Raw genomic sequence first — 23143 nt, forward strand, 5'->3', positions numbered from 1 at the left:
AAGGTCATTTTGAGGCTTACTAGTGAAGATGTAAGCCACAAAACGCCTACTAGTTCACTAGTAAGATCATTTTGACGCTTACTAGTGAACATGTAAGCCACAAAACGCTCACTAGTTCACTAGTAAGATCATTGTGAGGCTTACTAGTTGACATGTAAGCCGCAAAACGCCCACTAGTTCATTAGTAAGATCATTTTGAGGCTTACTTGTTGACATGTAAGCCGCAAAACGCCCACTAGTTCACTCGTAAGATCATTTTGAGGCTTACTAGTTGATGTGCAAGCCGCAAAACGCCCACTAGTTCACTAGTAAGATAATTTTGACGCTTACTCGTGAACATGTAAGCCACAAAACGGCCACTAGTTCACTGGTAAGATCATTTTGAGGCTTACTAGTGAACATGTAAGCCACAAAACGGCCACTAGTTCACTGGTAAGATCATTTTGAGGCTTACTAGTGAACATGTAAGGCCATAAATGTGCCCACTAGTTCACTAGTAAGATCATTTTGAGGCTTACTAGTTGACATGTAAGCCACAAACGCCCACTAGTTCACTAGTAAGATCATTTTGAGGCTTACTAGTTGATGTGCAAGCCGCAAAACGCCCACTAGTTCACTAGTAAGATCATTTTGACGCTTACTCGTGAACATGTAAGCCACAAAACGGCCACTAGTTCACTGGTAAGATCATTTTGAGGCTTACTAGTGAACATGTAAGCCACAAAACGGCCACTAATTCACTGGTAAGATCATTTTGAGGCTTACTAGTGAACATGTAAGGCCATAAATATGCCCACTAGTTCACTAGTAAGATCATTTTGAGGCTTACTAGTTGACATGTAAGCCACAAACGCCCACTAGTTCACTAGTAAGGTCATTTTGAGGCTTACGAGTGAAGATGTAAGCCACAAAACGCCCACTAGTTCATTAGTAAGATCATTTTGAGGTTTACTTGTTGACATGTAAGCCGCAAAACTCCCACTAGTTCACTCGTAAGATCATTTTGAGACTTACTAGTTGACATGCAAGCGGCAAAACACCCACTAGTTCACTAGTAAGATCATTTTGACGCTTACTCGTGAACATGTAAGCCACAAAACGCCCACTAGTATACTAGTAAGATCATTTTGAGGCTTACAAGTGAACATGTAAGGCCATCAATGTTCCCACTAGTTCACTGGTAAGATCATTTTGGGGCTTACTAGTTGACATGTAAGCCACAAAACGCCCACTAGTTCACTAGTAAGATCATTTTGAGGCTTACAAGTGAAGATGTAAGCCACAAAACGCCCACTAGTTCACTAGTAAGATCATTTTGACGCTTACTAGTGAACATGTAAGCCACAAAACGCTCACTAGTTCATTAGTAAGGTCATTTTGACGCTTACTCGTGAACATGTAAGCCACAAATTGTCACTAGTTCACTAGTAAGGTCATTTTGACGCTTACTAGTTAACATGTAAGCCACAAAACGCCAACTAGTTCACTAGTAAGATCATTTTGACGCTTACTAGTGAACATGTAAGCCACAAAACACTCACTAGTTCACTAGTAAAGTCATTTTGACACTTACTAGTGAACATGTAAGCCACAAAACGCTCTCTAGTAAGATCATTTTGAGGCTTACTAGTGAACATGTAAGGCCATAAATGTGCCCACTAGTTCACTAGTAAGATCATTTTGACGCTTACTAGTGAACATATAAGCCGCAAAACGCACACTAGTTCACTAGTAAGATCATTTTGAGGCTTACTAGTTGACATGTAAGCCGCAAAACGCCTACTAGTTCACTAGTAAGATCATTTTGACGCTTACTAGTGAACATGTTAGGTCATAAATGTGCCCACTAGTTCACTAGTAAGATCATTTTGAGGCTTACTAGTTGACATGTAAGCCGCAAAACGCCCACTAGTTCACTAGTAAGATCATTTTTATGCTTACTAGTGAACATGTAAGCCATAAATGTGCCCACTAGTTCACTAGTAAGATCATTTTGAGGCTTACTAGTTGACATGTAAGCCACAAACGCCCACTAGTTCACTAGTAAGATCATTTTGAGGCTTACGAGTGAAGATGTAAGCCACAAAACGCTCACTAGTTCACTAGTAAGATCATTTTGAGGCTTACTAGTGAACATGTTAGGTCATAAATGTGCCCACTAGTTCACTAGTAAGATCATTTTGAGGCTTACTAGTTGACATGTAAGCCGCAAAACGCCCACTAGTTCACTAGTAAGATCATTTTGACGCTTACTAGTGAACATGTAAGGCCATAAATGTGCCCACTAGTTCACTAGTAAGGTCATTTTGACTCTTACTAGTGAACATGTAAGCCGCAAAACGCACACTAGTTCACTAGTAAGATCATTTTGACGCTTACTAGTGAACATGTAAGCCACAAAACACTCACTAGTTCACTAGTAAAGTCATTTTGACACTTACTAGTGAACATGTAAGCCACAAAACGCTCTCTAGTAAGATCATTTTGAGGCTTACTAGTGAACATGTAAGGCCATAAATGTGCCCACTAGTTCACTAGTAAGATCATTTTGACGCTTACTAGTGAACATGTAAGCCGCAAAACGCACACTAGTTCACTAGTAAGATCATTTTGAGGCTTACTAGTTGACATGTAAGCCGCAAAACGCCTACTAGTTCACTAGTAAGATCATTTTGACGCTTACTAGTGAACATGTTAGGTCATAAATGTGCCCACTAGTTCACTAGTAAGATCATTTTGAGGCTTACTAGTTGACATGTAAGCCGCAAAACGCCCACTAGTTCACTAGTAAGATCATTTTTATGCTTACTAGTGAACATGTAAGCCATAAATGTGCCCACTAGTTCACTAGTAAGATCATTTTGAGGCTTACTAGTTGACATGTAAGCCACAAACGCCCACTAGTTCACTAGTAAGATCATTTTGAGGCTTACGAGTGAAGATGTAAGCCACAAAACGCTCACTAGTAAGGTCATTTTGAGGCTTACTAGTGAAGATGTAAGCCACAAAACGCCTACTAGTTCACTAGTAAGATCATTTTGACGCTTACTAGTGAACATGTAAGCCACAAAACGCTCACTAGTTCACTAGTAAGATCATTGTGAGGCTTACTAGTTGACATGTAAGCCGCAAAACGCCCACTAGTTCATTAGTAAGATCATTTTGAGGCTTACTTGTTGACATGTAAGCCGCAAAACGCCCACTAGTTCACTCGTAAGATCATTTTGAGGCTTACTAGTTGATGTGCAAGCCGCAAAACGCCCACTAGTTCACTAGTAAGATAATTTTGACGCTTACTCGTGAACATGTAAGCCACAAAACGGCCACTAGTTCACTGGTAAGATCATTTTGAGGCTTACTAGTGAACATGTAAGCCACAAAACGGCCACTAGTTCACTGGTAAGATCATTTTGAGGCTTACTAGTGAACATGTAAGGCCATAAATGTGCCCACTAGTTCACTAGTAAGATCATTTTGAGGCTTACTAGTTGACATGTAAGCCACAAACGCCCACTAGTTCACTAGTAAGATCATTTTGAGGCTTACTAGTTGATGTGCAAGCCGCAAAACGCCCACTAGTTCACTAGTAAGATCATTTTGACGCTTACTCGTGAACATGTAAGCCACAAAACGGCCACTAGTTCACTGGTAAGATCATTTTGAGGCTTACTAGTGAACATGTAAGCCACAAAACGGCCACTAGTTCACTGGTAAGATCATTTTGAGGCTTACTAGTGAACATGTAAGGCCATAAATATGCCCACTAGTTCACTAGTAAGATCATTTTGAGGCTTACTAGTTGACATGTAAGCCACAAACGCCCACTAGTTCACTAGTAAGGTCATTTTGAGGCTTACGAGTGAAGATGTAAGCCACAAAACGCCCACTAGTTCATTAGTAAGATCATTTTGAGGTTTACTTGTTGACATGTAAGCCGCAAAACTCCCACTAGTTCACTAGTAAGATCATTTTGAGGCTTACTAGTTGACATGCAAGCGGCAAAACACCCACTAGTTCACTAGTAAGATCATTTTGACGCTTACTCGTGAACATGTAAGCCACAAAACGCCCACTAGTATACTAGTAAGATCATTTTGAGGCTTACAAGTGAACATGTAAGGCCATCAATGTTCCCACTAGTTCACTGGTAAGATCATTTTGGGGCTTACTAGTTGACATGTAAGCCACAAAACGCCCACTAGTTCACTAGTAAGATCATTTTGAGGCTTACAAGTGAAGATGTAAGCCACAAAACGCCCACTAGTTCACTAGTAAGATCATTTTGACGCTTACTAGTGAACATGTAAGCCACAAAACGCTCACTAGTTCACTAGTAAGGTCATTTTGACGCTTACTCGTGAACATGTAAGCCACAAATTGTCACTAGTTCACTAGTAAGGTCATTTTGACGCTTACTAGTTAACATGTAAGCCACAAAACGCCAACTAGTTCACTAGTAAGATCATTTTGACGCTTACTAGTGAACATGTAAGCCACAAAACACTCACTAGTTCACTAGTAAAGTCATTTTGACACTTACTAGTGAACATGTAAGCCACAAAACGCTCTCTAGTAAGATCATTTTGAGGCTTACTAGTGAACATGTAAGGCCATAAATGTGCCCACTAGTTCACTAGTAAGATCATTTTGACGCTTACTAGTGAACATGTAAGCCGCAAAACGCACACTAGTTCACTAGTAAGATCATTTTGAGGCTTACTAGTTGACATGTAAGCCGCAAAACGCCTACTAGTTCACTAGTAAGATCATTTTGACGCTTACTAGTGAACATGTTAGGTCATAAATGTGCCCACTAGTTCACTAGTAAGATCATTTTGAGGCTTACTAGTTGACATGTAAGCCGCAAAACGCCCACTAGTTCACTAGTAAGATCATTTTTATGCTTACTAGTGAACATGTAAGCCATAAATGTGCCCACTAGTTCACTAGTAAGATCATTTTGAGGCTTACTAGTTGACATGTAAGCCACAAACGCCCACTAGTTCACTAGTAAGATCATTTTGAGGCTTACGAGTGAAGATGTAAGCCACAAAACGCTCACTAGTAAGGTCATTTTGAGGCTTACTAGTGAAGATGTAAGCCACAAAACGCCTACTAGTTCACTAGTAAGATCATTTTGACGCTTACTAGTGAACATGTAAGCCACAAAACGCTCACTAGTTCACTAGTAAGATCATTGTGAGGCTTACTAGTTGACATGTAAGCCGCAAAACGCCCACTAGTTCATTAGTAAGATCATTTTGAGGCTTACTTGTTGACATGTAAGCCGCAAAACGCCCACTAGTTCACTCGTAAGATCATTTTGAGGCTTACTAGTTGATGTGCAAGCCGCAAAACGCCCACTAGTTCACTAGTAAGATAATTTTGACGCTTACTCGTGAACATGTAAGCCACAAAACGGCCACTAGTTCACTGGTAAGATCATTTTGAGGCTTACTAGTGAACATGTAAGCCACAAAACGGCCACTAGTTCACTGGTAAGATCATTTTGAGGCTTACTAGTGAACATGTAAGGCCATAAATGTGCCCACTAGTTCACTAGTAAGATCATTTTGAGGCTTACTAGTTGACATGTAAGCCACAAACGCCCACTAGTTCACTAGTAAGATCATTTTGAGGCTTACGAGTGAAGATGTAAGCCACAAAACGCCCACTAGTTCACTAGTAAGATCATTTTGAGGCTTACTAGTTGACATGTAAGCCACAAAACGCTCATTAATTCACTAGTAAGGTCATTTTGACGCTTACTAGTGAACATGTAAGCCACAAAACGCCCACTAGTTCATTAGTAAGATCATTTTGAGGTTTACTTGTTGACATGTAAGCCGCAAAACTCCCACTAGTTCACTCGTAAGATCATTTTGAGGCTTACTAGTTGACATGCAAGCGGCAAAACACCCACTAGTTCACTAGTAAGATCATTTTGACGCTTACTCGTGAACATGTAAGCCACAAAACGCCCACTAGTATACTAGTAAGATCATTTTGAGGCTTACAAGTGAACATGTAAGGCCATCAATGTTCCCACTAGTTCACTCGTAAGATCATTTTGGGGCTTACTAGTTGACATGTAAGCCACAAAATCCCCACTAGTTCACTAGTAAGATCATTTTGAGGCTTACTAGTTGACATGTAAGCCGCAAAACGCCCACTAGTTCACTAGTAAGATCATTTTTATGCTTACTAGTGAACATGTAAGCCATAAATGTGCCCACTAGTTCACTAGTAAGATCATTTTGAGGCTTACTAGTTGACATGTAAGCCACAAACGCCCACTAGTTCACTAGTAAGATCATTTTGAGGCTTACGAGTGAAGATGTAAGCCACAAAACGCTCACTAGTAAGGTCATTTTGAGGCTTACTAGTGAAGATGTAAGCCACAAAACGCCTACTAGTTCACTAGTAAGATCATTTTGACGCTTACTAGTGAACATGTAAGCCACAAAACGCTCACTAGTTCACTAGTAAGATCATTGTGAGGCTTACTAGTTGACATGTAAGCCGCAAAACGCCCACTAGTTCATTAGTAAGATCATTTTGAGGCTTACTTGTTGACATGTAAGCCGCAAAACGCCCACTAGTTCACTCGTAAGATCATTTTGAGGCTTACTAGTTGATGTGCAAGCCGCAAAACGCCCACTAGTTCACTAGTAAGATCATTTTGACGCTTACTCGTGAACATGTAAGCCACAAAACGGCCACTAGTTCACTGGTAAGATCATTTTGAGGCTTACTAGTGAACATGTAAGCCACAAAACGGCCACTAGTTCACTGGTAAGATCATTTTGAGGCTTACTAGTGAACATGTAAGGCCATAAATATGCCCACTAGTTCACTAGTAAGATCATTTTGAGGCTTACTAGTTGACATGTAAGCCACAAACGCCCACTAGTTCACTAGTAAGGTCATTTTGAGGCTTACGAGTGAAGATGTAAGCCACAAAACGCCCACTAGTTCATTAGTAAGATCATTTTGAGGTTTACTTGTTGACATGTAAGCCGCAAAACTCCCACTAGTTCACTCGTAAGATCATTTTGAGGCTTACTAGTTGACATGCAAGCGGCAAAACACCCACTAGTTCACTAGTAAGATCATTTTGACGCTTACTCGTGAACATGTAAGCCACAAAACGCCCACTAGTATACTAGTAAGATCATTTTGAGGCTTACAAGTGAACATGTAAGGCCATCAATGTTCCCACTAGTTCACTGGTAAGATCATTTTGGGGCTTACTAGTTGACATGTAAGCCACAAAACGCCCACTAGTTCACTAGTAAGATCATTTTGAGGCTTACAAGTGAAGATGTAAGCCACAAAACGCCCACTAGTTCACTAGTAAGATCATTTTGACGCTTACTAGTGAACATGTAAGCCACAAAACGCTCACTAGTTCACTTGTAAGGTCATTTTGACGCTTACTCGTGAACATGTAAGCCACAAATTGTCACTAGTTCACTAGTAAGGTCATTTTGACGCTTACTAGTTAACATGTAAGCCACAAAACGCCAACTAGTTCACTAGTAAGATCATTTTGAGGCTAACTAGTGAACATGTAAGCCACAAAACGCCCACTAGTTCACTAGTAAGATCATTTTGACGCTTACTAGTGAACACGTAAGGCCATAAATGTGCCCACTACTTCACTAGTAAGATCATTTTGAGGCTTACTAGTTGACATGTAAGCCGCAAAACGCCCACTAGTTCACTGGTAAGATCATTTTGAGGCTTACTAGTGAACATGTAAGGCCATAAATGTGCCCACTAGTTCACTAGTAAGATCATTTTGAGGCTTGCTATTTGACATGTAAGCCACAAAACGCCCACTAGTTCACGAGTAAGATCATTTTGAGGCTTACTAGTGAACATGTAAGCCACAAAACGCTCACTAGTTCACAAGTAAGGTCATTGTGACGCTTACTAGTGAACATGTAAGCCACAAAAGAACCCACTAGTTCACTATTAAGATCATTTTGAGGCTTACTAGTTGACATGTAAGCCGCAAAACGCCCACTAGTTCACGAGTAAGATCATTTTCACGCTTACTAGTTGACATGTAAGGCCATAAACGTGCCCACTAGTTCACTAGTATAAGATCATTTTGAGGCTTACTAGTTGACATGTAAGCCACAAAATGCCCACTAGTTCTCTAGTAAGATCATTTTGAGGCTTACTAGTGAAGATGTAAGCCACAAAACGCCCACTTGTTCACTAGTAAGATCATTTTGAGGCTTACTAGTTAACATGTAAGCCACAAAACGCCCACTAGTTCACTAGTAAGATAATTTTGAGGCTTACTTGTTGACATGTAAGCCGCAAAATGCCCACTAGTTCACTCGTAAGATCATTTTGAGGCTTACTAGTTGACATGTAAGCCACAAAACGCTCATTAGTTCACTATTAAGGTCATTTTGACCCTTACTCGTGAACATGTAAGCCACAAAACGGCCACTAATTCACTAGTAAGGTCATTTTGACACTTACTAGTGAACATGTAAGCCACAAAACACTCTCTAGTAAGATCATTTTGACGCTTACTAGTGAACATGTAAGGCCATAAATGTGCCCACTAGTTCACTGGTAAGATCATTTTGAGGCTTACTAGTTGACATATAAGCCGCAAAACCCCCACTAGTTCACTGGTAAGATCATTTTGAGGCTTACTTGTTGACATGTAAGCCGCAAAACGGCCACTAGTTCACTAGTAAGATCATTTTGACGCTTACTCGTGAACATGTAAGCCACAAAACGCCCACGAGTTCACTGGTAAGATCATTTTGAGGCTTACTAGTGAACATGTAAGGCCATAAATGTGCCCACTAGTTCACTGGTAAGATCATTTTGAGGCTTACTAGTTGACATGTAAGCCACAAAATCCCCACTAGTTCACTAGTAAGATCATTTTGAGGCTTACTAGTTGACATATAAACCGCAAAACCCCCACTAGTTCACTGGTAAGATCGTTTTGAGGCTTACTAGTGAACATGTAAGGCCATAAATGTGCCCACTAGTTCACGAGTAAGATCATTTTGAGGCTTACTAGTTGACATGTAAGCCACAAAACGCCCACTAGTTCACTAGTAAGATCATTTTGAGGCTTACTAGTGAACATGTAAGCCACAAAACGCTCACTAGTTCACAAGTAAGGTCATTGTGACGCTTACTAGTGAACATGTCATCCACAAAAGAACCCACTAGTTCACTAGTAAGATCATTTTGAGGCTTACTAGTTGACATGTAAGCCACAAAACGCCCCTTAGCTCACTCGTAAGATCATTTTGAGGCTTACTAGTGAACATGTAAAGCCATAAATGTGCCCACTAGTTCACTAGTAAGATCATTTTGACACTTACTAGTGAACATGTAAGCCACAAAACGCTCACTAGTTCACTAGTAAGATCATTTTGAGGCTTACTAGTGAACATGTTAGGTCATAAATGTGCCCACTAGTTCACTAGTAAGATCATTTTGAGGCTTACTAGTTGACATGTAAGCCGCAAAACGCCCACTAGTTCACTAGTAAGATCATTTTGACGCTTACTAGTGAACATGTAAGGCCATAAATGTGCCCACTAGTTCACTAGTAAGGTCATTTTGACGCTTACTAGTGAACATGTAAGCCACAAAACGCTCACTAGTAAGGTCATTTTTAGGCTTACTAGTTGACATGTAAGCCGCAAAACGCCAACTAGCTCACTCGTAAGATCATTTTGACTCTTACTAGTGAACATGTAAGCCGCAAAACGCACACTAGTTCACTAGTAAGATCATTTTGACGCTTACTAGTGAACATGTAAGCCACAAAACACTCACTAGTTCACTAGTAAAGTCATTTTGACACTTACTAGTGAACATGTAAGCCACAAAACGCTCTCTAGTAAGATCATTTTGAGGCTTACTAGTGAACATGTAAGGCCATAAATGTGCCCACTAGTTCACTAGTAAGATCATTTTGAGGCTTACATAGTTGACATGTAAGCCGCAAAACGCCCACTAGCTCACTCGTAAGATCATTTTGACGCTTACTAGTGAACATGTAAGCCGCAAAACGCTCACTAGTTCACTAGTAAGATCATTTTGAGGCTTACTAGTTGACATGTAAGCCGCAAAACGCCTACTAGTTCACTAGTAAGATCATTTTGACGCTTACTAGTGAACATGTTAGGTCATAAATGTGCCCACTAGTTCACTAGTAAGATCATTTTGAGGCTTACTAGTTGACATGTAAGCCGCAAAACGCCCACTAGTTCACTAGTAAGATCATTTTTATGCTTACTAGTGAACATGTAAGCCATAAATGTGCCCACTAGTTCACTAGTAAGATCATTTTGAGGCTTACTAGTTGACATGTAAGCCACAAACGCCCACTAGTTCACTAGTAAGATCATTTTGAGGCTTACGAGTGAAGATGTAAGCCACAAAACGCTCACTAGTAAGGTCATTTTGAGGCTTACTAGTGAAGATGTAAGCCACAAAACGCCTACTAGTTCACTAGTAAGATCATTTTGACGCTTACTAGTGAACATGTAAGCCACAAAACGCTCACTAGTTCACTAGTAAGATCATTGTGAGGCTTACTAGTTGACATGTAAGCCGCAAAACGCCCACTAGTTCATTAGTAAGATCATTTTGAGGCTTACTTGTTGACATGTAAGCCGCAAAACGCCCACTAGTTCACTCGTAAGATAATTTTGAGGCTTACTAGTTGATGTGCAAGCCGCAAAACGCCCACTAGTTCACTAGTAAGATCATTTTGACGCTTACTCGTGAACATGTAAGCCACAAAACGGCCACTAGTTCACTGGTAAGATCATTTTGAGGCTTACTCGTGAACATGTAAGCCACAAAACGGCCACTAGTTCACTGGTAAGATCATTTTGAGGCTTACTAGTGAACATGTAAGGCCATAAATGTGCCCACTAGTTCACTAGTAAGATCATTTTGAGGCTTACTAGTTGACATGTAAGCCACAAACGCCCACTAGTTCACTAGTAAGATCATTTTGAGGCTTACGAGTGAAGATGTAAGCCACAAAACGCCCACTAGTTCACTAGTAAGATCATTTTGAGGCTTACTAGTTGACATGTAAGCCACAAAACGCTCATTAATTCACTAGTAAGGTCATTTTGACGCTTACTAGTGAACATGTAAGCCACAAAACGCCCACTAGTTCATTAGTAAGATCATTTTGAGGTTTACTTGTTGACATGTAAGCCGCAAAACTCCCACTAGTTCACTCGTAAGATCATTTTGAGGCTTACTAGTTGACATGCAAGCGGCAAAACACCCACTAGTTCACTAGTAAGATCATTTTGACGCTTAGTCGTGAACATGTAAGCCACAAAACGCCCACTAGTATACTAGTAAGATAATTTTGAGGCTTACAAGTGAACATGTAAGGCCATCAATGTTCCCACTAGTTCACTCGTAAGATCATTTTGGGGCTTACTAGTTGACATGTAAGCCACAAAATCCCCACTAGTTCACTAGTAAGATCATTTTGAGGCTTACTAGTTGACATGTAAGCCGCAAAACGCCCACTAGTTCACTAGTAAGATCATTTTATGCTTACTAGTGAACATGTAAGCCATAAATGTGCCCACTAGTTCACTAGTAAGATCATTTTGAGGCTTACTAGTTGACATGTAAGCCACAAACGCCCACTAGTTCACTAGTAAGATCATTTTGAGGCTTACGAGTGAAGATGTAAGCCACAAAACGCTCACTAGTAAGGTCATTTTGAGGCTTACTAGTGAAGATGTAAGCCACAAAACGCCTACTAGTTCACTAGTAAGATCATTTTGACGCTTACTAGTGAACATGTAAGCCACAAAACGCTCACTAGTTCACTAGTAAGATCATTGTGAGGCTTACTAGTTGACATGTAAGCCGCAAAACGCCCACTAGTTCATTAGTAAGATCATTTTGAGGCTTACTTGTTGACATGTAAGCCGCAAAACGCCCACTAGTTCACTAGTAAGATCATTTTGAGGCTTACTAGTTGACATGTAAGCCACAAAACGCTCATTAATTCACTAGTAAGGTCATTTTGACGCTTACTAGTGAACATGTAAGCCACAAAACGCCCACTAGTTCATTAGTAAGATCATTTTGAGGTTTACTTGTTGACATGTAAGCCGCAAAACTCCCACTAGTTCACTCGTAAGATCATTTTGAGGCTTACTAGTTGACATGCAAGCGGCAAAACACCCACTAGTTCACTAGTAAGATCATTTTGACGCTTAGTCGTGAACATGTAAGCCACAAAACGCCCACTAGTATACTAGTAAGATAATTTTGAGGCTTACAAGTGAACATGTAAGGCCATCAATGTTCCCACTAGTTCACTCGTAAGATCATTTTGGGGCTTACTAGTTGACATGTAAGCCACAAAATCCCCACTAGTTCACTAGTAAGATCATTTTGAGGCTTACTAGTTGACATGTAAGCCGCAAAACGCCCACTAGTTCACTAGTAAGATCATTTTATGCTTACTAGTGAACATGTAAGCCATAAATGTGCCCACTAGTTCACTAGTAAGATCATTTTGAGGCTTACTAGTTGACATGTAAGCCACAAACGCCCACTAGTTCACTAGTAAGATCATTTTGAGGCTTACGAGTGAAGATGTAAGCCACAAAACGCTCACTAGTAAGGTCATTTTGAGGCTTACTAGTGAAGATGTAAGCCACAAAACGCCTACTAGTTCACTAGTAAGATCATTTTGACGCTTACTAGTGAACATGTAAGCCACAAAACGCTCACTAGTTCACTAGTAAGATCATTGTGAGGCTTACTAGTTGACATGTAAGCCGCAAAACGCCCACTAGTTCATTAGTAAGATCATTTTGAGGCTTACTTGTTGACATGTAAGCCGCAAAACGCCCACTAGTTCACTAGTAAGATCATTTTGAGGCTTACTAGTTGACATGTAAGCCACAAAACGCTCATTAATTCACTAGTAAGGTCATTTTGACGCTTACTAGTGAACATGTAAGCCACAAAACGCCCACTAGTTCATTAGTAAGATCATTTTGAGGTTTACTTGTTGACATGTAAGCCGCAAAACTCCCACTAGTTCACTCGTAAGATCATTTTGAGGCTTACTAGTTGACATGCAAGCGGCAAAACACCCACTAGTTCACTAGTAAGATCATTTTGACGCTTAGTCGTGAACATGTAAGCCACAAAACGCCCACTAGTATACTAGTAAGATAATTTTGAGGCTTACAAGTGAACATGTAAGGCCATCAATGTTCCCACTAGTTCACTCGTAAGATCATTTTGGGGCTTACTAGTTGACATGTAAGCCACAAAATCCCCACTAGTTCACTAGTAAGATCATTTTGAGGCTTACTAGTTGACATGTAAGCCGCAAAACGCCCACTAGTTCACTAGTAAGATCATTTTTATGCTTACTAGTGAACATGTAAGCCATAAATGTGCCCACTAGTTCACTAGTAAGATCATTTTGAGGCTTACTAGTTGACATGTAAGCCACAAACGCCCACTAGTTCACTAGTAAGATCATTTTGAGGCTTACGAGTGAAGATGTAAGCCACAAAACGCTCACTAGTAAGGTCATTTTGAGGCTTACTAGTGAAGATGTAAGCCACAAAACGCCTACTAGTTCACTAGTAAGATCATTTTGACGCTTACTAGTGAACATGTAAGCCACAAAACGCTCACTAGTTCACTAGTAAGATCATTGTGAGGCTTACTAGTTGACATGTAAGCCGCAAAACGGCCACTAGTTCATTAGTAAGATCATTTTGAGGCTTACTTGTTGACATGTAAGCCGCAAAACGCCCACTAGTTCACTCGTAAGATCATTTTGAGGCTTACTAGTTGATGTGCAAGCCGCAAAACGCCCACTAGTTCACTAGTAAGATCATTTTGACGCTTACTCGTGAACATGTAAGCCACAAAACGGCCACTAGTTCACTGGTAAGATCATTTTGAGGCTTACTAGTGAACATGTAAGCCACAAAACGGCCACTAGTTCACTGGTAAGATCATTTTGAGGCTTACTAGTGAACATGTAAGGCCATAAATGTGCCCACTAGTTCACTAGTAAGATCATTTTGAGGCTTACTAGTTGACATGTAAGCCACAAACGCCCACTAGTTCACTAGTAAGATCATTTTGAGGCTTACGAGTGAAGATGTAAGCCACAAAACGCCCACTAGTTCACTAGTAAGATCATTTTGAGGCTTACTAGTTGACATGTAAGCCACAAAACGCTCATTAATTCACTAGTAAGGTCATTTTGACGCTTACTAGTGAACATGTAAGCCACAAAACGCCCACTAGTTCATTAGTAAGATCATTTTGAGGTTTACTTGTTGACATGTAAGCCGCAAAACTCCCACTAGTTCACTCGTAAGATCATTTTGAGGCTTACTAGTTGACATGCAAGCGGCAAAACACCCACTAGTTCACTAGTAAGATCATTTTGACGCTTACTCGTGAACATGTAAGCCACAAAACGCCCACTAGTATACTAGTAAGATCATTTTGAGGCTTACAAGTGAACATGTAAGGCCATCAATGTTCCCACTAGTTCACTCGTAAGATCATTTTGGGGCTTACTAGTTGACATGTAAGCCACAAAATCCCCATTGGTTCACTAGTAAGATCATTTTGAGGCTTACTAGTTGAAATGTAAGCCGCAAAACGCCCACTAGTTCACTGGTAAGATCATTTTGAGGCTTACTAGTTGACATGTAAGCCACAAAACGCCCACTAGTTCACTAGTAAGATCATTTTGAGGCTTACAAGTGAAGATGTAAGCCACAAAACGCCCACTAGTTCACTAGTAAGATCATTTTGACGCTTACTAGTGAACATGTAAGCCACAAAACGCTCACTAGTTCACTAGTAAGGTCATTTTGACGCTTACTCGTGAACATGTAAGCCACAAATTGTCACTAGTTCACTAGTAAGGTCATTTTGACGCTTACTAGTTAACATGTAAGCCACAAAACGCCAACTAGTTCACTAGTAAGATCATTTTGAGGCTAACTAGTGAACATGTAAGCCACAAAACGCCCACTAGTTCACTAGTAAGATCATTTTGACGCTTACTAGTGAACACGTAAGGCCATAAATGTGTCCACTACTTCACTAGTAAGATCATTTTGAGGCTTACTAGTTGACATGTAAGCCGCAAAACGCCCACTAGTTCACTGGTAAGATCATTTTGAGGCTTACTAGTGAACATGTAAGGCCATAAATGTGCCCACTAGTTCACTAGTAAGATCATTTTGAGGCTTGCTATTTGACATGTAAGCCACAAAACGCCCACTAGTTCACGAGTAAGATCATTTTGAGGCTTACTAGTGAACATGTAAGCCACAAAACGCTCACTAGTTCACAAGTAAGGTCATTGTGACGCTTACTAGTGAACATGTAAGCCACAAAAGAACCCACTAGTTCACTATTAAGATCATTTTGAGGCTTACTAGTTGACATGTAAGCCGCAAAACGCCCACTAGTTCACGAGTAAGATCATTTTCACGCTTACTAGTTGACATGTAAGGCCATAAACGTGCCCACTAGTTCACTAGTATAAGATCATTTTGAGGCTTACTAGTTGACATGTAAGCCACAAAATGCCCACTAGTTCTCTAGTAAGATCATTTTGAGGCTTACTAGTGAAGATGTAAGCCACAAAACGCCCACTTGTTCACTAGTAAGATCATTTTGAGGCTTACTAGTTAACATGTAAGCCACAAAACGCCCACTAGTTCACTAGTAAGATAATTTTGAGGCTTACTTGTTGACATGTAAGCCGCAAAATGCCCACTAGTTCACTCGTAAGATCATTTTGAGGCTTACTAGTTGACATGTAAGCCACAAAACGCTCATTAGTTCACTATTAAGGTCATTTTGACCCTTACTCGTGAACATGTAAGCCACAAAACGGCCACTAATTCACTAGTAAGGTCATTTTGACACTTACTAGTGAACATGTAAGCCACAAAACACTCTCTAGTAAGATCATTTTGACGCTTACTAGTGAACATGTAAGGCCATAAATGTGCCCACTAGTTCACTGGTAAGATCATTTTGAGGCTTACTAGTTGACATATAAGCCGAAAAACCCCCACTAGTTCACTGGTAAGATCATTTTGAGGCTTACTTGTTGACATGTAAGCCGCAAAATGGCCACTAGTTCACTAGTAAGATCATTTTGACGCTTACTCGTGAACATGTAAGCCACAAAACGCCCACGAGTTCACTGGTAAGATCATTTTGAGGCTTACTAGTGAACATGTAAGGCCATAAATGTGCCCACTAGTTCACTGGTAAGATCATTTTGAGGCTTACTAGTTGACATGTAAGCCACAAAATCCCCACTAGTTCACTAGTAAGATCATTTTGAGGCTTACTAGTTGACATATAAGCCGCAAAACCCCCACTAGTTCACTGGTAAGATCGTTTTGAGGCTTACTAGTGAACATGTAAGGCCATAAATGTGCCCACTAGTTCACGAGTAAGATCATTTTGAGGCTTACTAGTTGACATGTAAGCCACAAAACGCCCACTAGTTCACTAGTAAGATCATTTTGAGGCTTACTAGTGAACATGTAAGCCACAAAACGCTCACTAGTTCACAAGTAAGGTCATTGTGACGCTTACTAGTGAACATGTCATCCACAAAAGAACCCACTAGTTCACTAGTAAGATCATTTTGAGGCTTACTAGTTGACATGTAAGCCACAAAACGCCCCTTAGCTCACTCGTAAGATCATTTTGAGGCTTACTAGTGAACATGTAAGCCACAAAACGCTCATTAGTTCACTAGTAAGGTCATTTTGACCCTTACTCGTGAACATGTAAGCCACAAAACGGCCACTAGTTCACTAGTAAGATCATTTTGAGGCTTACTATTGAACATGTAAGCCACAAAACGGCCACTAGTTCACTAGTAAGATCATTCTGACGCTTACCGGTGAACATGTAAGCCACAGAACGCCCACTAGTTCACTAGTAAGATCATTTTGAGGCTTACTAGTGAACATGTAAAGCCATAAATGTGCCCACTAGTTCACTAGTAAGATCATTTTGACACTTACTAGTGAACATGTAAGCCACAAAACGCTCACTAGTTCACTAGTAAGATCATTTTGAGGCTTACTCGTGAACATGTAAGGCCATAAATGTGCCCACTAGTTCACTAGTAAGATCATTTTGAGGCTTAGTAGTTGACATGTAAGCCACAAAATGCCCACTAGTTCACTAGTAAGATCATTGTGCGGCTTACTAGTGAACATGTAAGCCACAAAACGCTCACTAGTTCACTAGTAAGATCATTTTTAGGCTTACTAGTTGACATGTAAGCCGCAAAACGCCAACTAGCTCACTCGTAAGATCATTTTGACTCTTACTAGTGAACATGTAAGCCGCAAAACGCACACTAGTTCACTAGTAAGATCATTTTGAGGCTTACTAGTTGACATGTAAGCCGCAAAACGCCTACTAGTTGACTAGTAAGATCATTTTGACGCTTACTAGTGAACATGTTAGGCCATAAATGTGCCCACTAGTTCACTAGTAAGATCATTTTGACGCTTACTAGTGAACATGTAAGCCACAAAACACTCACTAGTTCACTAGTAAAGTCATTTTGACACTTACTAGTGAACATGTAAGCCACAAAACGCTCTCTAGTAAGATCATTTTGAGGCTTACTAGTGAACATGTAAGGCCATAAATGTGCCCACTAGTTCACTAGTAAGATCATTTTGAGGCTTAGTAGTTGACATGTAAGCCACAAAATGCCCACTAGTTCACTAGTAAGATCATTTTGAGGCTTACATAGTTGACATGTAAGCCGCAAAACGCCCACTAGCTCACTCGTAAGATCATTTTGACGCTTACTAGTGAACATGTAAGCCGCAAAACGCACACTAGTTCACTAGTAAGATCATTTTGAGGCTTACTAGTTGACATGTAAGCCGCAAAACGCCTACTAGTTCACTAGTAAGATCATTTTGACGCTTACTAGTGAACATGTTAGGTCATAAATGTGCCCACTAGTTCACTAGTAAGATCATTTTGAGGCTTACTAGTTGACATGTAAGCCGCAAAACGCCCACTAGTTCACTAGTAAGATCATTTTGAGGCTTACTAGTTGACATGTAAGCCACAAAACGCCCCTTAGCTCACTCGTAAGATCATTTTGAGGCTTACTAGTGAACATGTAAGCCACAAAACGCTCATTAGTTCACTAGTAAGATCATTTTTATGCTTACTAGTGAACATGTAAGGCCATAAATGTGCCCACTAAGTCACTAGTAAGGGCATTTTGACCCTTACTCGTGAACATGTAAGCCACAAAACGGCCACTAGTTCACTAGTAAGATCATTTTGAGGCTTACTATTGAACATGTAAGCCACAAAACGGCCACTAGTTCACTAGTAAGATCATTTTGAGGCTTACTAGTGAACATGTAAAGCCATAAATGTGCCCACTAGTTCACTAGTAAGATCATTTTGACACTTACTAGTGAACATGTAAGCCACAAAACGCTCACTAGTTCACTAGTAAGATCATTTTGAGGATTACTCGTGAACATGTAAGGCCATAAATGTGCCCACTATTTCACTAGTAAGATCATTTTGAGGCTTAGTAGTTGACATGTAAGCCACAAAATGCACACTAGTTCACTAGTAAGATCATTGTGAGGCTTACTAGTGGACATGTAAGCCACAAAACGCTCACTAGTTCACTAGTAAGATCATTTTTAGGCTTACTAGTTGACATGTAAGCCGCAAAACGCCAACTAGCTCACTCGTAAGATCATTTTGACTCTTACTAGTGAACATGTAAGCCGCAAAACGCACACTAGTTCACTAGTAAGATCATTTTGACGCTTACTAGTGAACATGTAAGCCACAAAACACTCACTAGTTCACTATTAAAGTCATTTTGACACTTACTAGTGAACATGTAAGCCACAAAACGCTCTCTAGTAAGATCATTTTGAGGCTTACTAGTGAACATGTAAGGCCATAAATGTGCCCACTAGTTCACTAGTAAGATCATTTTGAGGCTTACATAGTTGACATGTAAGCCGCAAAACGCCCACTAGCTCACTCGTAAGATCATTTTGACGCTTACTAGTGAACATGTAAGCCGCAAAACGCACACTAGTTCACTAGTAAGATCATTTTGAGGCTTACTAGTTGACATGTAAGCCGCAAAACGCCTACTAGTTCACTAGTAAGATCATTTTGACGCTTACTAGTGAACATGTTAGGTCATAAATGTGCCCACTAGTTCACTAGTAAGATCATTTTGAGGCTTACTAGTTGACATGTAAGCCGCAAAACGCCCACTAGTTCACTAGTAAGATCATTTTTATGCTTACTAGTGAACATGTAAGCCATAAATGTGCCCACTAGTTCACTAGTAAGATCATTTTGAGGCTTACTAGTTGACATGTAAGCCACAAACGCCCACTAGTTCACTAGTAAGATCATTTTGAGGCTTACGAGTGAAGATGTAAGCCACAAAACGCTCACTAGTAAGGTCATTTTGAGGCTTACTAGTGAACATGTAAGCCACAAAACGCTCACTAGTTCACTAGTAAGATCATTGTGAGGCTTACTAGTTGACATGTAAGCCGCAAAACGCCCACTAGTTCATTAGTAAGATCATTTTGAGGCTTACTAGTTGACATGTAAGCCGCAAAACGCCCACTAGTTCACTAGTAAGATCATTTTTATGCTTACTAGTGAACATGTAAGCCATAAATGTGCCCACTAGTTCACTAGTAAGATCATTTTGAGGCTTACTAGTTGACATGTAAGCCACAAACGCCCACTAGTTCACTAGTAAGATCATTTTGAGGCTTACGAGTGAAGATGTAAGCCACAAAACGCTCACTAGTAAGGTCATTTTGAGGCTTACTAGTGAACATGTAAGCCACAAAACGCTCACTAGTTCACTAGTAAGATCATTGTGAGGCTTACTAGTTGACATGTAAGCCGCAAAACGCCCACTAGTTCATTAGTAAGATCATTTTGAGGCTTACTTGTTGACATGTAAGCCGCAAAACGCCCACTAGTTCACTCGTAAGATCATTTTGAGGCTTACTAGTTGACGTGCAAGCCGCAAAACGCCCACTAGTTCACTAGTAAGATCATTTTGACGCTTACTCGTGAACATGTAAGCCACAAAACGGCCACTAGTTCACTGGTAAGATCATTTTGAGGCTTACTAGTGAACATGTAAGCCACAAAACGGCCACTAGTTCACTGGTAAGATCATTTTGAGGCTTACTAGTGAACATGTAAGGCCATAAATGTGCCCACTAGTTCACTAGTAAGATCATTTTGAGGCTTACTAGTTGACATGTAAGCCACAAACGCCCACTAGTTCACTAGTAAGATCATTTTGAGGCTTACGAGTGAAGATGTAAGCCACAAAACGCCCACTAGTTCACTAGTAAGATCATTTTGAGGCTTACTAGTTGACATGTAAGCCACAAAACGCTCACTAATTCACTAGTAAGGTCATTTTGACGCTTACTAGTGAACATGTAAGCCACAAAACGCCCACTAGTTCATTAGTAAGATCATTTTGAGGTTTACTTGTTGACATGTAAGCCGCAAAACTCCCACTAGTTCACTCGTAAGATCATTTTGAGGCTTACTAGTTGACATGCAAGCGGCAAAACACCCACTAGTTCACTAGTAAGATCATTTTGACGCTTACTCGTGAACATGTAAGCCACAAAACGCCCACTAGTATACTAGTAAGATCATTTTGAGGCTTACAAGTGAACATGTAAGGCCATCAATGTTCCCACTAGTTCACTCGTAAGATCATTTTGGGGCTTACTAGTTGACATGTAAGCCACAAAATCCCCACTAGTTCACTAGTAAGATCATTTTGAGGCTTACTAGTTGAAATGTAAGCCGCAAAACGCCCACTAGTTCACTGGTAAGATCATTTTGAGGCTTACTAGTTGACATGTAAGCCACAAAACGCCCACTAGTTCACTAGTAAGATCATTTTGAGGCTTACAAGTGAAGATGTAAGCCACAAAACGCCCACTAGTTCACTAGTAAGATCATTTTGACGCTTACTAGTGAACATGTAAGCCACAAAACGCTCACTAGTTCACTAGTAAGGTCATTTTGACGCTTACTCGTGAACATGTAAGCCACAAATTGTCACTAGTTCACTAGTAAGGTCATTTTGACGCTTACTAGTTAACATGTAAGCCACAAAACGCCCACTAGTTCACTAGTAAGATCATTTTGAGGCTTACAAGTGAAGATGTAAGCCACAAAACGCCCACTAGTTTACTAGTAAGATCATTTTGACGCTTACTAGTGAACACGTAAGGCCATAAATGTGTCCACTACTTCACTAGTAAGATCATTTTGAGGCTTACTAGTTGACATGTAAGCCGCAAAACGCCCACTAGTTCACTGGTAAGATCATTTTGAGGCTTACTAGTGAACATGTAAGGCCATAAATGTGCCCACTAGTTCACTAGTAAGATCATTTTGAGGCTTGCTATTTGACATGTAAGCCACAAAACGCCCACTAGTTCACGAGTAAGATCATTATGAGGCTTACTAGTGAACATGTAAGCCACAAAACGCTCACTAGTTCACAAGTAAGGTCATTGTGACGCTTACTAGTGAACATGTAAGCCACAAAAGAACCCACTAGTTCACTATTAAGATCATTTTGAGGCTTACTAGTTGACATGTAAGCCGCAAAACGCCCACTAGTTCACGAGTAAGATCATTTTCACGCTTACTAGTTGACATGTAAGGCCATAAACGTGCCCACTAGTTCACTAGTATAAGATCATTTTGAGGCTTACTAGTTGACATGTAAGCCACAAAATGCCCACTAGTTCTCTAGTAAGATCATTTTGAGGCTTACTAGTGAAGATGTAAGCCACAAAACGCCCACTTGTTCACTAGTAAGATCATTTTGACGCTTACTAGTTAACATGTAAGCCACAAAACGCCCACTAGTTCACTAGTAAGATAATTTTGAGGCTTACTTGTTGACATGTAAGCCGCAAAATGCCCACTAGTTCACTCGTAAGATCATTTTGAGGCTTACTAGTTGACATGTAAGCCACAAAACGCTCATTAGTTCACTATTAAGGTCATTTTGACCCTTACTCGTGAACATGTAAGCCACAAAACGGCCACTAATTCACTAGTAAGGTCATTTTGACACTTACTAGTGAACATGTAAGCCACAAAACAGTCTCTAGTAAGATCATTTTGACGCTTACTAGTGAACATGTAAGGCCATAAATGTGCCCACTAGTTCACTGGTAAGATCATTTTGAGGCTTACTAGTTGACATATAAGCCGCAAAACCCCCACTAGTTCACTGGTAAGATCATTTTGAGGCTTACTTGTTGACATGTAAGCCGCAAAACGGCCACTAGTTCACTAGTAAGATCATTTTGACGCTTACTCGTGAACATGTAAGCCACAAAACGCCCACGAGTTCACTGGTAAGATCATTTTGAGGCTTACTAGTGAACATGTAAGGCCATAAATGTGCCCACCAGTTCACTGGTAAGATCATTTTGAGGCTTACTAGTTGACATGTAAGCCACAAAATCCCCACTAGTTCACTAGTAAGATCATTTTGAGGCTTACTAGTTGACATATAAGCCGCAAAACCCCAACTAGTTCACTGGTAAGATCGTTTTGAGGCTTACTAGTGAACATGTAAGGCCATAAATGTGCCCACTAGTTCACGAGTAAGATCATTTTGAGGCTTACTAGTTGACATGTAAGCCACAAAACGCCCACTAGTTCACTAGTAAGATCATTTTGAGGCTTACTAGTGAACATGTAAGCCACAAAACGCTCACTAGTTCACAAGTAAGGTCATTGTGACGCTTACTAGTGAACATGTCATCCACAAAAGAACCCACTAGTTCACTAGTAAGATCATTTTGAGGCTTACTAGTTTACATGTAAGCCACAAAACGCCCCTTAGCTCACTCGTAAGATCATTTTGAGGCTTACTAGTGAACATGTAAGCCACAAAACGCTCATTAGTTCACTAGTAAGGTCATTTTGACCCTTACTCGTGAACATGTAAGCCACAAAACGGCCACTA

Source organism: Hippocampus zosterae, unplaced genomic scaffold, assembly GCF_025434085.1.
Source record: "Hippocampus zosterae strain Florida unplaced genomic scaffold, ASM2543408v3 HiC_scaffold_22, whole genome shotgun sequence".
Lineage (NCBI taxonomy): Eukaryota > Metazoa > Chordata > Actinopteri > Syngnathiformes > Syngnathidae > Hippocampus > Hippocampus zosterae.